Here is a 16,102-nt window from a genome sequence, read left to right on the forward strand (position 1 = left end):
AGACAGAGACAGAGACAGACAGAGACACAGAGAGAGAGACAGAGAATTGCTGAGGGCCAATTCTAGCTGCCCAGGACTTTTGAGACCTGCCACCTGGAGCTGCCAAGGTTTGAAGAGACATGGCTGTTATGCCAGTATTATGTCTTTCTGTTTTGATGCTGTTTTGCCAGATTCATCCGCAGTTGAAGGACAGTGAGGTTGTTGCAGAGGTCTTGGAACCTTGCTGTTGGTTCAGGGATCTTGAGACAGTTTTGCAGACAGAGAATGAATTGCATCCCATGGTGAAAGACAGTGCTGTTGTTGCAGAGGTCCTGGAATCTTGTTGTTGGTTCAGAGGCCCTGAAGAAGGATTTTCTTGTTTGTTTATAGACATCCTGGAAAGAGGGTCTTGCTGATGTTTTCAGGGATCCTAGGACTGATATGCAGACAGAGAATGAATAAATGAGGACACTGGCAATGTATCTAGTGGCCTTGTTAAGCTTTGTCTCATCAGGAACAGAGATTGCTGAGAACTTGCCTTGGGTCAATATGAAGAAAAGACCTCTCTTTGGGTATTAAATATTGTGATGATATCTTAACCTTGTTGTAACTCAGGGGTAGATGGTCTTGGTGCTCTCTATTTCCCCTTTTGAGAAGGTGCTTGGTATTAACTGATGATAATTGTAATTCAGTTGTGATCCAGGGGTGGGAAACTTTTGACTTTTTTGTGCTCTGTGACTGACCAATTGAATGTACTTTGTTTATGATTGGAAAATCATTTGAAAAGAGGGATTTTATGACTGACTAAATGAATGTACTACCCAGGGGTGGAGTAGTACTTGGAAATTATTGAATTACACTTGGTGAATGCTGTATTTTTAATTATGTTTTCTTTTGATTTTCTCTATTCTTAATTTGTCTTTGAAGAAAATGGAGAGCTGCTATGCTGGTATTTTGAACCTTGAAAGCTGCCTTTGCTTGGCATTACTCTCTCTCTGTCTCTCTCTCTCTCTTAACAGAATCATATCTTCATCATTAATGGAAGAAATGGCATCAGTTGTCATTGAAGTAGGCAAGAGTCATACAAATATAAACATTTCAGAATTTAATCACTGCAAAGTTACTTTAGGCAAACCTTACCTTAAAACTACTATATCTCCAAATAGAGAAACTTAATAAAGTTTGATTGGGGAACATGGATATTCAAAATAAATAGTTAACACTTGCACTCTACCATGTACTCCCTGGTCTACATTTAAAAAAAGAAAGCTCGATGTTATTTTTAAAGTGCCCTCACTCTTTTCTAATCAATCATATAGATTTAATTAGACATCATCCTTGATGGCATTGATTGATTTTGAGAGGGATATTCACAGACCATTAGAGACTACTAAATAAAGCCTAAGCTAAGCTTTATATATTATATATTCCACCTAGTAACATCATCAGAAAACAGACTGATAAGCTAATTCAGTATTATAAGAATATGGTTGATAGACATATTGTTATTCCACCTCTGTTACAAAAGGTGCATTTTCTTGATAAGGAAATAAACATTGGCTCCTTAAAGGAAATCTTCTCTCCTGTTCAGTTTTTGTGTCTTTTATTTGAGAAAGGTTTTCATTTTTAGGTAAAACAAAATTATCCCATGGGGTTTTAAAAATGAGAATATTTCTCTCCTCTATAAAGCTTGTAAAAGTGATGAAAGTGGAAGCCAAAGGTACCTTAATGAAGCTGCTAATTATATTATCTGAGTGAGGCAGGCCATAAGTCACATACAATATGCAAAAGATTTTTAAAAAATCATTTCAATAGCTGTTTTCCTATAAAACAAAGCAAATGTCAATAATATTTAGAAAAGGCTTACATATATAAGCAAAAATCTTTGTTCCATTATTTCTAAATATTATGTTTTTTCAATTATGCAAGGTCAATGTTTTAAAGATATTTTATATTTTATGTTAATTAAAAAATTCAACATTCTTTTCCTTTTTGCTTTTTTTGGGGGGAGGATTGGGTTAAGTGACTTGCCCAAGGTCACATATCTAGGTTTGTATGTGCTTGTGTGTGTGTGTGTGTGTGTTAAGTGTCTGAGGCCAGATCCGAACCCAGGTCCTCCTGACTCCAGGGCTGGTGCTCTATTCACTGTGCCACCTAGCTGCCCCAATTCAACATTCTTCATTAAACATTCACCTAAAAAGTTAGGTGCTCAGAGATAAGGTCCAAATTGTTTCCAAGTGAGAACATTAGGGGGAAAAAATCTTTCTGGAGAATATAACTTTTGAAACAGTTCTTGGAAGTGTAGGAAGATATTATTTTGCAAGTAGAGAGAAGTAAAATGTTGCCTAAAATATACGAATGGAGAAGGTCAGAACAGCAGGGAACACGTTTTGAGAATGGTGAATAATTCCAATTTGCTGAACTAGAAAAAGAGACTTTAACAAATTATTATAGAGTATTGAATCTCATTTTAAGTAGTTTGTAATTTCTTCTGTAGGGATGTTGTTGGTTTTGAGAAGGGTGTGGCATACAGAGCTATTCTTTAGGAAGATTATTCTGAAAGTAGGATAAAGATTGATTGGATTCATGAAAGACTGTCTGTAAGCAGGGAAGCCTGTTAAAAGGGAAATGATCATGTTATAATGGAAAAAAAATCTTGGACTAGAAGTCAAAGACCTGATGTACTATGATGATTATTAAGTATCTGTGTGATCATATGTCCATCATTTAAATTTTCTCAATTGTAAAATGAAAATAGTTGACTAGATGATCTTTAAGATTTCTTGGAGGGGTGGCCAGGTAGCACAGCGAGTAAGAGCACCAGCTCCAGTGTTGAGATAGACCTGGAGATCGAATCCCGGGCTCAGACACGTAGCAACCACCCAGAAACACCTGGCTGTGTAACCTTGAGCAAGTTACTTAACCCCAATTGCTTAGGGGCGGCCAGGTGGCTCAGTGAGTAAGAGCACCGGCTCCAGTGTTGGGACGACCTGGAGATGGAATTCCGGGCTCAGATACTCAGCACCACACCCAGAAATAACTGGCCGTGTAACCTTGAGCAAGTTACTTAACCCTGATTGCTTAATTAAAAAAAAAAAGATTTCTTGGAGTTCTAAATCTCAAAATTCTATAAAGACTGCTACAATTCTTGTAAGAAATAATGAAGACATTTTCTTGGTCAATTGAAGAAAAAAATGGAAGAAAAAGAAAGGATTTTGTGGCATAGAATATTGGTAGATTTAATAGCTAGATATATGTAGGGTCTGAGAAAAAGGAGTAGAAAAAATACAAACTCACAATTTAGTTTGCTTATGTTCAGAGCAGGAGAGAAAGGCTAAATTTTCCCAATATTCTGAGTTACTAAAGTTAAGTGGAGGTGAAAGTCATCTGGATCAGTGAAGTCAAGTAACTATGAAGCCAAGCTTTTGAAAGTATAATCAGCATTGATTAATAAATATTTATTTAAAAGTTACTATTTGCAAGCACTGTGCTAAATATATTGTATTAACATAGGTGTTAAAATCCAGTAAGATGAAGCTTATACTCTTGGTACCAATATGAAAGAGTAGAGGAAGTAGAGGGTACATCAAAGCTCTGCAAATTTTTCCCTTTAAACAACTTTAAAATAAGGCTCCAATCACACTTTGGATTCAAGTAACTAACACAAAGACTGAATGAGACATTTTCTTCAAACTAAAACAGATTAGTAGGTTGCAAAGAAAGACCTATGATATAAGAATGTGGGCTGTCCCAAAAACCCTCATGGTGGCTATTATAGCTGTGGGTCTTGAAGACATCAATAGCAATAGCAGAAGCTTCAGGATCTTTCAAACCAGAAATGTTAAAGGAATCTGGTAACTCGTCAGAAAGAGATGAGACCCCTATGATATAACTATGCATAGGAACAGGCAATTTTTTTGGCACCTAAATTACCCATATCCATTTGCAGGTTATAGTTGTAGAGTGCAGAGGAGAGCTTGAAGTAAAAAAGGATGAGGAATCCTCAAGAACAGTGCTGTTTTTACTTGCAAAAGATAAGGGATCTTTCCTGAGTAAGAACCAGACCATAGAAAAGTAGATGTATGGCCATTCCTCCCCTCAGGTCAGAACACCTTCAAAGCACCAAAAACTCCCAAGCTCCCAGGACTAGCTCTGAAAATAGCAGTGGAAAAAAGTAGGAGGCTTGAAGTAATTGCCCCACCCCCTGTCCCACACAAGGGAGAAAGCCCAAATACCACCAATTTCAAAGTAAAAAAACAAGTCTGGAAAAATGAGTAAATGACCAAAAATATATGATCATCAAATGTTTACAATGGTGACAAGGAAGATCAAGATAAAATTCAGAAGTCAATGCCAAAATTGCTACAAGAAAAACCTAAAAGAAAAATTTGAATTAAACAACTAACTCAAAATGAAATCCTGGAAGAGATTAAAAATCATTTTAAAATCAAATATGAGTAGCAGAGGGAAAATTGGGAAAAGAAATAAAATTAATGCAAAAGAATTATGAAGACAATGAACAGTTTAACATGAGGCACAAAAATGCTGAGGAAAATTGCACATTAAAATACATAATTGGTCAAATGGCCAAAAGGAATACAACTTTACTGATGAAAATTACTGCTTAGAAAGCAAAAGTGGCCAAATGGAAAAAAAGAGAGATAAAAAGCTTGATAAATAAAATGATTCTTTAAAAATTGGAATTGGGCAAGTAGAATTTAATAACTCCATGAGATATTTAAAGAAATAAAAATGAAATAAAAAGAATGAAAAATATAAATGAATGTGAAATATCTTAATGGAGAAATAACTGATCTGAAAAATAACCTGAGGAAATATTATTTAAGAATTATTAATCTGATTGAAAGTCAAGATCAAAAAAGAGCCTAGACACTGTATTTCAATAAATTACTTTTAAAAAACGGCTCGAATATCCTAGAACTGGAAGGTAAAATGCAAGTTGAGAGAATCAATGGATAACCTTTTTAAAGAGTTCCCAAATTGAAATCTCCCAGGAATATTATGGCTGAATTCCAGAACTCTCAAATCAAACAGAAAATACTTCAAGAAGCCAGAAGGAAAACTCATTATGAAACTATAGCCAGAATTGCACAAAATTTAGCAGTTTTCATTTTGAAGGAAAGGAAGGCTTGGAATATAATATTCTAGAAGGCAAAGGAGCTAGTATTACAATGAAGAATAATCTACCTAGGGAAATATAAAATTATCCTTCAGGGGAAAAAGTGGATATTTAATGAAACAGAAGACTTTCAAAGATTCCTGATACAATGCAACAGCTGAAATAGAAATTTTGATTTTAAAATGTAAGTATATTTCAAGAAAAGTAAAAAAAAAAAGGTAAGCCTGAATGAGAAATCATAAGGGATTCAATGTGGTTGAATTTTTTATATTCCTATATGGGAAGATTTTATATATACATACATACACAACCATATACATGCATATATACAAACATATAACACAGATATATGTGTGTGTGTGTGTGCGTGTGCATGTATCTACTTAGAATGTTATCATTATTCAAGCAGGCATTTAAAAGGCCTCTACATAAACAGAGGGCACAGGAGTGATGCAATTATATTGGGATGATCTACAAAAAAAAGTATAGCTTGGAAAGAGGGATGTCCTGGGAAATGGGGAAAGACAGAAGAATGGGAAAAATTATTTGAAATAAAACAAGCATGCAAGGAAGACCTTTCATATAGGATAGAAAAATGATATCTCTGTGTGTATGGAGGGCTGGAGGTTAAGACTTGAACTTTAGCCTCTTCAGAATTGATTCAAAGAAGGAAGAAAATATGAACACACTCAGTTATATAAATCTATATCAAAAAAATTAAGAAAGGAAGAAGCAGGGCAGGGGGCAGAAGAGAAAGAGGAAGTGATAAAGGGAAGTTCAGAAAAAAGGATGCTATGATAAGAATAAAAATAGATTTTTTTGTGATGGGATGGGGTTATAAAAAAGAGATAGAAGAATAAACAGCAGAGAATAAGATGGAATGAAATGAACAACTAATAATCATATTTGTGAATGTGAAGTGGATAAAGTAATTCATAAATAAGAAAAAAAATATAGCAAATTGGATTAGAAACCAGGATAGAATACCATGTTGTTTAGAAGAATGATACTTGAAACAGAGAAAAAGACAGTAAAAATAAGTAACTGAATCAGACTCTATTATGCTTCAGATGAAGTAAAAATGACAGGGATGGCAATCACAATTTCAGGCAAAGCCAAAGCAACAACAACAACAAAAGAATTAAAAGAGTCAAGCAGGGAAATTTCAATTTATTAAAAGGCACCATAGACAATGAATCAATAACAATACTACATAGCTATGTGCCAAACAGCATACCATCCAAAGTCTTAAAGGCAAAGCTAAATGATTTATAGGAGGACATAGTAAATTTATACTAGTGGGGAGACTCAACTTTCTCCTCTCAGAGCTAGATGAATGTAAATATAAAAGCAAGGGGAGTAAATTTCATTTTAGAAATGTTAGATGTGATGGACCTCTGGAGAAAATTGCATGGGAATAGAAAAGATTTCACTTTGTTCTTAGTTGGACATTATACCGTCACAAAAATTATCATTTATTAAAAAATAAAAATAAAAAAACCTCACCACCAAATGAGAAAAGCAGAAATGTTAAATACAAACATTACAGATCCTAAACAAGAATAAAATTATATTCAATAAAATCTAAATAACATAATCCAGCAGAATGAGCATCAAAGAACAAATCATGGAAACAATAAATAATTTCATTAAAGAGAATGACAACAAAGAGAGAGCATACCATATTTATGTGTGTGTGTGTGTTTAGGATACTGGCAAATTAGTACTTAGGGGAAAATTTATATCTAAAAATGCATCAAGAAAGAAAGAAACAGCAAATTTAAAAGTTGGGCTCTGAACTAAAAATTTAGAAAAAAGAACAAATTGAAAATCTCCAATTAAACATCAAAACAGAAGTCTTGAAAACCAAAGGAAAATTAATAAAATTAAATAAAATGAAATATTAAATAAAAATAGGATCTGATTTTATGAAAAACTCACTAATATTAATGACTTGTTGATTTAATTTAAAAAGTAAAGAATAAAATCAAATTGCTACTTCTTAAAATGAAAAGGGCAAATCTACCATTGAGGAAGATGAGATTTTTTTAAATGGAGCTATTTTCTCCAATTAAATGCCAATAAAATTTATGTGTAAATTAATATTTACAAAAACATTGATTTGCCCACATTAACAGAAAAGAAAATAGATTGCTTAAGCAACTCTTTATTAAGAATAGACATCAAACAAACCATAAAATAGATCCATAAGGGGGAAAAAGAAAAATAGGGAACAGAGGAATTCATAAGAAGCATTTAAGGAATACCTCACCCCAGTCTCATATAAACTATTTGAAAACTAAAATGTAAAGAAGGAGTTATACTGAATTCCTTTAATAATTATATATATATATATATATATATATATATATATATATATATATCCATACCTAAACCAGGAAAAGTGGGAAAAGAAACTTTAGACCAATTCTCCTAATGAATGGTCCTAATGAGTGGTACAATATTTTAAAATAAAATGCTAGCAATAAGATTGATTACATCAATGAATTATTAGGAAAAATAAAAGCTTAAATTACCACATTAATACCCCCAAATACAATTATCTTAATATATGTGGGAAAGTTTTTCAATGAAATTCAGCAACCATTCCTATTAAAACATTTTAAAATATAGAATTAAATGGAACCTGTGTTGAAATGATAAGTAGTATTGCTCTAAAACCAAGTGCTATCATAATCTGTATTGGTGATAAGCTACTGTCCTTCCAAATAAGATCAGGGTAAACAAGAATGTACATTAGAACCACTGTTATTAAATATTATTTCAGAAATGATAGAGCAATGACATGAAAATACAAGATATTGAATGAATGCAAATAGAAAATGGAGAAAACGTTCTTTCTGCAGATGATATGATGTTACACTTAGAGAATCCTTAAGAATCAACTTAAAAAAACAACTATTTGAAACATTTAACAAATTTAGCAAAGTTGCAGGATGTTACATAAATTCACATAAAGTATCAATATTTCTATATATTACCAATAAAACCAACCAGGAAGAATTAGGTAAATTCTATTTAAAATAACTATAGGCAATACAAAATACTTGGAAATCTACCTGTCAATATACTTTCCTTTTCATGCTTTCTTTCCTTCTATCCTTCCTGCCCAAGACCTCATAAACCATTATATTCTGCTTTGCTGATCAGACATCTTTTTATACAGAGGAGAGGGAAACCATGTCTACATGTTATAACAACTTCACTGAATATCATTTATATGCTCTAGATAAGTTCATCTATATTTGTTAACTACTGACTGGCCTAAATGTGTCTTATTTCCTTCTAACATTGAATTTGGACAGATACTGACTGGACTGTGTTAGGTCTGTCCATTATATACTTGCTTTTTAATATTTTTCCTTAGTTGCTATACTGGAAAATAAAGGAATCATTCAGAAGTACATGAGTTATGTCTTTGTTTCCCAGAGGGTCTGATGTGTTCCATCTTTATCCAATAATGCTTGGCAAACAGGAAATCATTCAGAATTTTATCAGAGCACAAAGATAAGTTTAGATTTATGTCAAGTCAGCAAACATTAATTAAGTGCCTACTATGTGCCAAGATTTAACTGGGTATAAAAAGAAATGCAAACAACAGATCTTGCTCTCAGGGAACTCATAATATAATGGAAGAAGCAAACAAGTATGTATCAGTAATATATAAGCAGGTTAAACTGCAGATAATCAACAAAGGGAAGGGGATAGGGGAAGACTTGCAGAATATGAATGTTAACTGGATCTTGATGGGAGCCAGGAACACCAAATGAAAATGCATAGATGTGCAAGATAACAATTATCTAGCATTTATTTAAATTTTTACAAATACCATCTCATTTTATCTTCATGACAACTATGGGAGGTAGGTGCTAATATCATCTTCTCTTTACAAATGAGGAAACCAAATTGTACATGTTAAATGATTTGCTCAGCATCAAATTAAGTACCTGTGATTGATTATGAGGTCAATTGCCGAATTGAGATTTAATACTATCCACTGCAGAATCTACCTGCCATAAGAGATAGGGTATCTTTTGCATGAAACAGAAAGATGGTACATGTCATGGAATTGAAGCATATATGGGAAAAGAGTAAGGTAGAAGAATACTAGAAAGGTTGATAGGATCCAGGTTATGAAAAAAATTTAAAGCTAAATAGAAGATTTGTCATCTGATATTGGAGGCAATAGAGAAACACTGTAGTTTATAAAATGGGAGAGTGGTATGCAATCAAAGTACTTAGTACAGTGTGTGGAACAAGATAGATGCTTAATAAATAAAAGCTTAGTGATTGATTTACAGTACCTTAAGAAGAAAAGTTTGACAAATAAGTGGATAATAAACTAGAAAAGGGAGAAACTAAAGTAGCAAGACCACCCAGAAGCCTATTGCAATTGTCCAGGCATTAGTGATGATGTCGTATAGTAGGCCATCTATCAGATATCTCATTACTAAGCTCCATGCTCTATCACCAGAAAAGAATATGCAAAGTTCTTTATGTTCAACATAATAGCTGACAGACTTGAGGAATCAAGACTCAGTGTTCCCTTTTGAAAAATTAGATCTTTTGTGAAGATTTAGAAAAGACTATAGGTGAGAGTCACACAATACATGCAGGAATGGATGAGGTAGAGTTTCCTTTCCTGACAAGATAGACTATATTCAGAAGGTCATGGATATATCAAAATATGAAAGCATTCTTAACAATCATCATCACCATCACCACCACCATCATCATCATACCTTTTCCTTTTTCTCTCACTTCTGAAAAACACCAAGGACATTATATTTTCATCATAGTACATATTTTCAATTCCCTTGTATTTAAAAAACATATCCTTGAACTTTCTAAATTTTTTCTACACTATTTTTAAAACTCCACAATTGAAACTGGACTCAAAATTCTAATAAATGCTTGAATAATGCAGAGAAAGGATCACTTCATGATCATTGTATAAAATAATATCTTAGAAATTCAGCCTTTAAAATTTTTGGAAGGACAATGGGTAGCTAAAATTTGATTTATTAAAAATCCCAGATGGACAGAGGCAAGATGATGGAGTGAAAGCAGGGATTCCCCTGAGCTTTCCCACAAACTTCTCCAAATACCAGTAAAAAGTGAACGTGAACAAATTTTAGAATTGCAGACATCACAGTAAGAGGACATATTACAGTAGAGGGAAAGAAGGGAGGGAGATGAGAATTGTTTTAAATTTATTCTCATCTGATTTGGTGCAAGGAGGGAATAACATACTCAGTTATGTATAAAAACCTTATCTGCCCTGCAGGCAGTAGAAGGGGAAAAGGAAAGAATAGGGAGGGGGTACTTATAAGGGAAGGAAGAAGTAGTAATGGAAAATGGAAAAGAAAATGGAGGAGGTCTGATAGAGGGAGAGAAGATTAAGGGGGGTGGTAGATAAAAGCAAAACTCTTTTGATGAGGGTAAGGAAGAAAGGAGAAATAAAAGCATAAATGGTATGTGGAATAGAATGAAGAGAAAGACAGACAGTAATCATAACTGTGAAAGTGAATGGGATGAATTCTCCCATAAAATGGAAGCAGACAGCAAAATTCATTAAAAACCATAATCCTACAATATGTTGTTTACAAGAAACACATTTGAAACAGGGGGATACACACAGGCTAAAGGTAAAAGGCTGGAGTAGAATATATTATGTTTCAGCTGAAGTAAAAAAGAACATGGGTAGCAATCATAATCTCAGACAAAGCAAAAACAGCTCTAGATGTAATCAAAAGAGATAAGGAAGGAAACTATGTCCTGCTAAAAGGCACTGTAGACAGTAAAATCATATCATTACTCAACATATATACACCAAGTAGTATAGAATCCAAATTCTTGAGAAATTAAGGGAGTTACAGGAAGAAATAGCTAGCAAAACCATACTAGTGGGACAGTGAAATCCCCTCCTCTCTGAACTTGATTAATCCAAACTCAAAATAAACAACAAAGAAGTTAAGATGAATAGAATTTTAGGAAAGGTAACTATGGTTGACATCTGGAAAAAAATTGAATGGGATTGAAAGGAATATACTTTTTTCTCAGTAGGACATAGAACATATATAAAAATTGATTATGTACTGGGGCATAAAATCCTCACAATCCAGTGCAGAAAGGAAGAAATATTAAATGCATCTTTTTAAGATCATGATGTAATAAAGTTATATGTGATGAAGGGCTGTGGAAAGAAAGAATTAAAATTAATTGGAAACTAGATGATCTAATCCTAACTAATCAGTGGGTCAAAGAACAAATTATAGAAATAATCAACAACTTCATTCAAGAGAATGACAATAAGGAGACAACATATGAAAACATATGGGATGCAGTGAAAGAAGTTCTTAGGAGAAATTTAATTTCTCTGAATGTTTTACATGAATAAAACAGAGGAAGAGAAGATTGATGAAGTCCACATGCAACTGCAAAAAGCAGAAAAGAACAAATTGAAAATTCCCAATTAAATGCCAAATTATAAATACTGAAAACCAAATGAGAGAATAATAAAATTGAAATTAAGAAAACTATTGAACTAAATCATAAAACTAAGAGCCAGTTATATGAAAAAAACCAACAAAATTGATAAACTTTGGCTAATTTTATTTTATAAGAAGAAGGAAACCAAATTAGCAGTATCAGAAATGAAAAGGATGAATTTACCACCAATAAAGAGAAATTAAGACAATAATTAGGAATAATTTTGCCCAATTGGATGCCCACAAATTTGTCAATTTTTGTGAAATAGATGAATATTTACAAAACATAAATTGCGCAGATTATCAGAAGAGGAAGTGAAATGCTTAAGTAACCCAATCTCAGAAAAGGAAATTGAACAAATCATCAATTAATTCCCTAGGGGGGAAAAATCATGAGTCAGATGGATTTACAAATGAATTCTATCAAACACTTAAACAACAATTAAATTCCAATACTCTATAGAGTATTTTGGGAAATTGACAAAGAAGGAATCTTGCCATGTTCTTTTTATGATAAAAATATTGTACCAATATAGAAACTGTGAGGAGTCAAAACAGAGAAACAAAATTATCGACCAATTTCCTTAATGAAGATAGATGCAAACATTTTAAATAAAATATTAGCGAAAAGACCACAGCAACTTATAATGATAATAATTCATTTTGGTCAGGTAGGAATTATACTAGGAATTCAGGGCTGTTTTACTATTATGAAAACTATCAGCATAATTGATCATATCAGCAATAAAACTAACGAGAAACCATATGATTATCTGTGGAGGAAATTAGGGATGCTCATCAATTAGGGAATGGCTGAACAAGTTGGTAGATATAAATGTAATGGAATACTATTGTTCTGTAAGACATGTTGAACAGGTTTACTTCAGAAAAATCTGTGAAGATTTACATGAACTGATGCTGAGTGAAGTGAGCAGAACCAGGAGATCATTGTATACAATAATAGCCATGTTGTATGATTACTGATTTTGATAGACAGCCCTTCTTAGCAATGCAAGGACCTAAAACATTTCCAAAGGGACTCATGATGGAAAATGCCATCCACATCCAGAGAAAGAACTATGAGGTCTGAATGCAGAGCATAACACACTATTTTCTTTCTTTTCCTTTTGGAGGGGTGAAGGCAAGACAATTGGAGTTGAGTGACTTGCCCAAGGACATATAGCTAGTTAAGTGTGAAGTGTCTAAAGCCAAATTTGAACTCAGGTCCTCCTGACTCCAGGACCAGTGCTTTATTCACTGAGCCACATAGCTGCCACTTGTTTTTCTTTCTTTCTCATGGTTTTTCCCATTCATTATCATTCTTCTATATAACATGACTTATGTGAAAATATGTTTAATAGGAATGTGTATGTAGAAGCTGTATCACATTGCATGTCACCTTGGGGAGGGAGGGGGAAAGGAAGGGAAGAAAATTGAAAACTTATGGAGGTAAATTTTGAAAACCAAAAATAAACTAAAAAAAGTACTTTGTACATCTTAAAGAGATATAGAAATTGAGCTACTATTAAAAAAACAAAAACCCTAATTTGGTTTTTCACAAATAAGAAACATAAACATTCACAATTCCTCAGTATTTCATTCTAAGAGTCTTTGAAATATCGGTTTAATTGGAAATTCTTGGTAGTTATCTTCTTATGAAAGGGAGGTTATTTTGGGTTAATTAAACTAATAGTTTAAACTTACTGTATTAGTTTTATCCCCCGTTATTTAGTCTAAATTTCAAAAAAAAAAAAAGGAATGATAATGTAGTTCTGCTACACAATGAAAGTATCTTAATGTTATTAAAATAGATATTTAGCCATCCTCTGAATTAGGGGTTTGTCCAAAGGCCATAGTTTGTCAACCCCTTCTCTGAATCATTCAGTTTCCTAAAGGCTCTTGGACCTAAACAATAGCTGATTAATGAGAAACTATTCTTTAAAAAATAGGATAAACACAGGGCAGCTAGGTGGCACAGTAATTAGAAACTAGGAGTCAGGAGGACCTGAGTTCAAATCTGGCCTCAGACACTTGACACACTTACTAACTCTGTGACTTTCAGCAAGTCACTTAACCCCAATTGCCATCCAAAAAGCAAAAAAAAAGGATAGTATAAACAGATGATATACATATATAGATACATATATACATACATATGCATGCATATCACATAGAGTAGTTCTTTATCCACTTTATGTTGTTTGAAACTTGCAACACTATACAATAGGTAAATAGAAATATTAGCCAATATGTAGGTGGGGAAACTGAGGCATAAGTGGTGAAAGTGGTATGCAAGTTCACAAATGTAGGACAAATCTGAAGGAGATTTAAACTTTGTTATTGTTGATTTTGGGGCCAGCACTCCAAGCACTCTGCTTTGCTGTTTATGGAGGTCTCTACCAAATGCTTTTATGCTGTCTGTTATATAGCTGGAATCCTCTTGTCTTCCTCAGGGATAGTATGGCAATAATTTTTATAAAACATTTTCTGTTTCTTTAGCGGGGGGGACTTGTGAATGTAAAGAATGGTTAAAAAAAGGCTCATGATGACACGTGTGTCAATCAGGGAATAAGATAAAGATAAAATCCATTATATTCCTAGCTGTTCCATAGCCTTGAAGTCAAGAGTCCTGCATTTGAATCCCAACTCCAACACCTGCTTAGCTATGTAATCTTGAGTATGTTAATTAAACTCCATGTCTCAATTTCTAAATTTAGAAAAATGGGCTAAAATACATTACCTACCTTGCAGATTTATTCCAATAAAACACTTTCTTAATCACAGATCTTGAACTGTGAGTTATTCGTATTCATATCATTGATATTATACATCAGTAAGGACACCCTATTTTCTCCTTGCTAAAATTAAATTAATAGGTGGCAAATTAATTTAAACATATTTTAGATGTAGTATAATAAGGGAAATTCAAAAATGTCCCTCCTCTTATGCTAGTTTAGAATAAGAACAATGAGGAAAAATCCCTTCAAATTTGGTTATAAAGGGTTCAGAAAATAGAGCCATTTCTGCAGAAGTTATAAACCACAACACACATTTTGATTCTTTTTCCTTCTTGTTTATTTCTTGAATGAAAGGATAGATTATAAAAAAATGTAAAGTTAGGACTTTGTCAACCTTGAAAATGCTTTATTCAATAATATCAACTTAGAATGTCATTGTTAAGGTATGGGATAGCAAGGAGCATATCCAGTTCTGAAGTAGCAAAAATGATCATGGTAAAACTCAGAAAATATTGTTTCTTTGAAAGGGGGACTTCTGTTGATGTGTATGTTAAAAGGAGTTGAAGTCTGGGGGGGGGAGAGGTGTGGACCCTAGAGCTGATCCTAGATGGGTCTCTCATGCCTGCTCTACTTCAAGGAGGCACCTGAAGTTAACCAAGTCTAATGGCAGCCCGGGCAATGCATGCATACACTTTGACAAGCGGAACAAGCTTTGAGTCTTGTACCCTGAAGCTGAGGTGACTCAGCAGACAGAGAACTCAAGGAGGATGGCAAGGACTTCATGTACAAAATTGTCCAATTTCAGAAAATAGCTGATGGCTTAATTGAACTTGATGACCAATTCACAAGAGAGGCTGAAAATGAGAAGATGAAGGCAACTGGAACACTCAGTTTCCTCAAATCCACAGTAAAGTCAAGGGAAGACCAGCAGCAGCAGCTCCAGGATCTAATAGCAGAGAAGAAAAAATGCAGCTTGGGGGTGGCTAGGTGGAAGAGTGAATAGAGCACTGGCCCTGGAGATAGAAGGACCTGAGTTCAAATAGGGCCTCAGACACTTACACATACACACACACACACACACACACACACACACACAAAACCAGCCATGTGACCTTGGGAAAGCCACTTAACCCCAATTGCCCTCCAAAAAAAATTAAAATACAGTTTGAAAGGTTGAATATGAAGCTTTGTGTGAATTAGAAGTAGAGCAAAATGAATTTATTGACTAATTTATTTTTCAGAAATAAACTGATTTTTACAGTAAAGCCCTTATTAAAAACCAAAAAACAAAAACAAAACCCCTCCACCCCATCCCTTTCCATTCCAATAAACTTGACCACATGTGCATATATGCAATTTGGGATGGTAACAAGTACATATATTCTTGAACTTCAATAACAAACTTTTTTTCCTTTTTTTTTTCAGAATCCTGCCCAATTGTAGCCAGGTGGCCGTAACCAGGACCTGCTGTACAGAAGCCAGGAGAGCAGGGCTGATCATCTTTTTCTATGAACTCTTCCCAGTTTCTGACCTCTTGTTACATTTGAAGACATCAGTCTTTTTTTGAAGCACCTACCATGTTGAAATAAATAAGGCAATAAATTATTATTTCTTTTATTTTTTTAAAGGACTTCTAACACTCACTGTAGGAATTGTAGCACCTATCAATCGCCAATTTCCAAGTATAAGTGTGAGTATTTGCAGGCTTCCTTCCCAACAAACAGAACACAAAA

The 16,102-nt window shown here is 33.7% G+C and overlaps 1 pseudogene; it reads left to right on the plus strand.

The window, feature by feature from the left end:
* LOC138169893 (intraflagellar transport protein 20 homolog) overlaps positions 1-15,616 on the plus strand; it is a 77,359-nt pseudogene extending 61,743 nt beyond the window's left edge.
* The last annotated feature ends 486 nt before the right edge of the window (positions 15,617-16,102 follow it).

Source organism: Petaurus breviceps, unplaced genomic scaffold (assembly GCF_028583685.1).
Source record: "Petaurus breviceps papuanus isolate PSGF00001 unplaced genomic scaffold, PetGlider_PUasm1.0 38, whole genome shotgun sequence".
NCBI classification, from domain to species: Eukaryota; Metazoa; Chordata; class Mammalia; order Diprotodontia; family Petauridae; genus Petaurus; species Petaurus breviceps.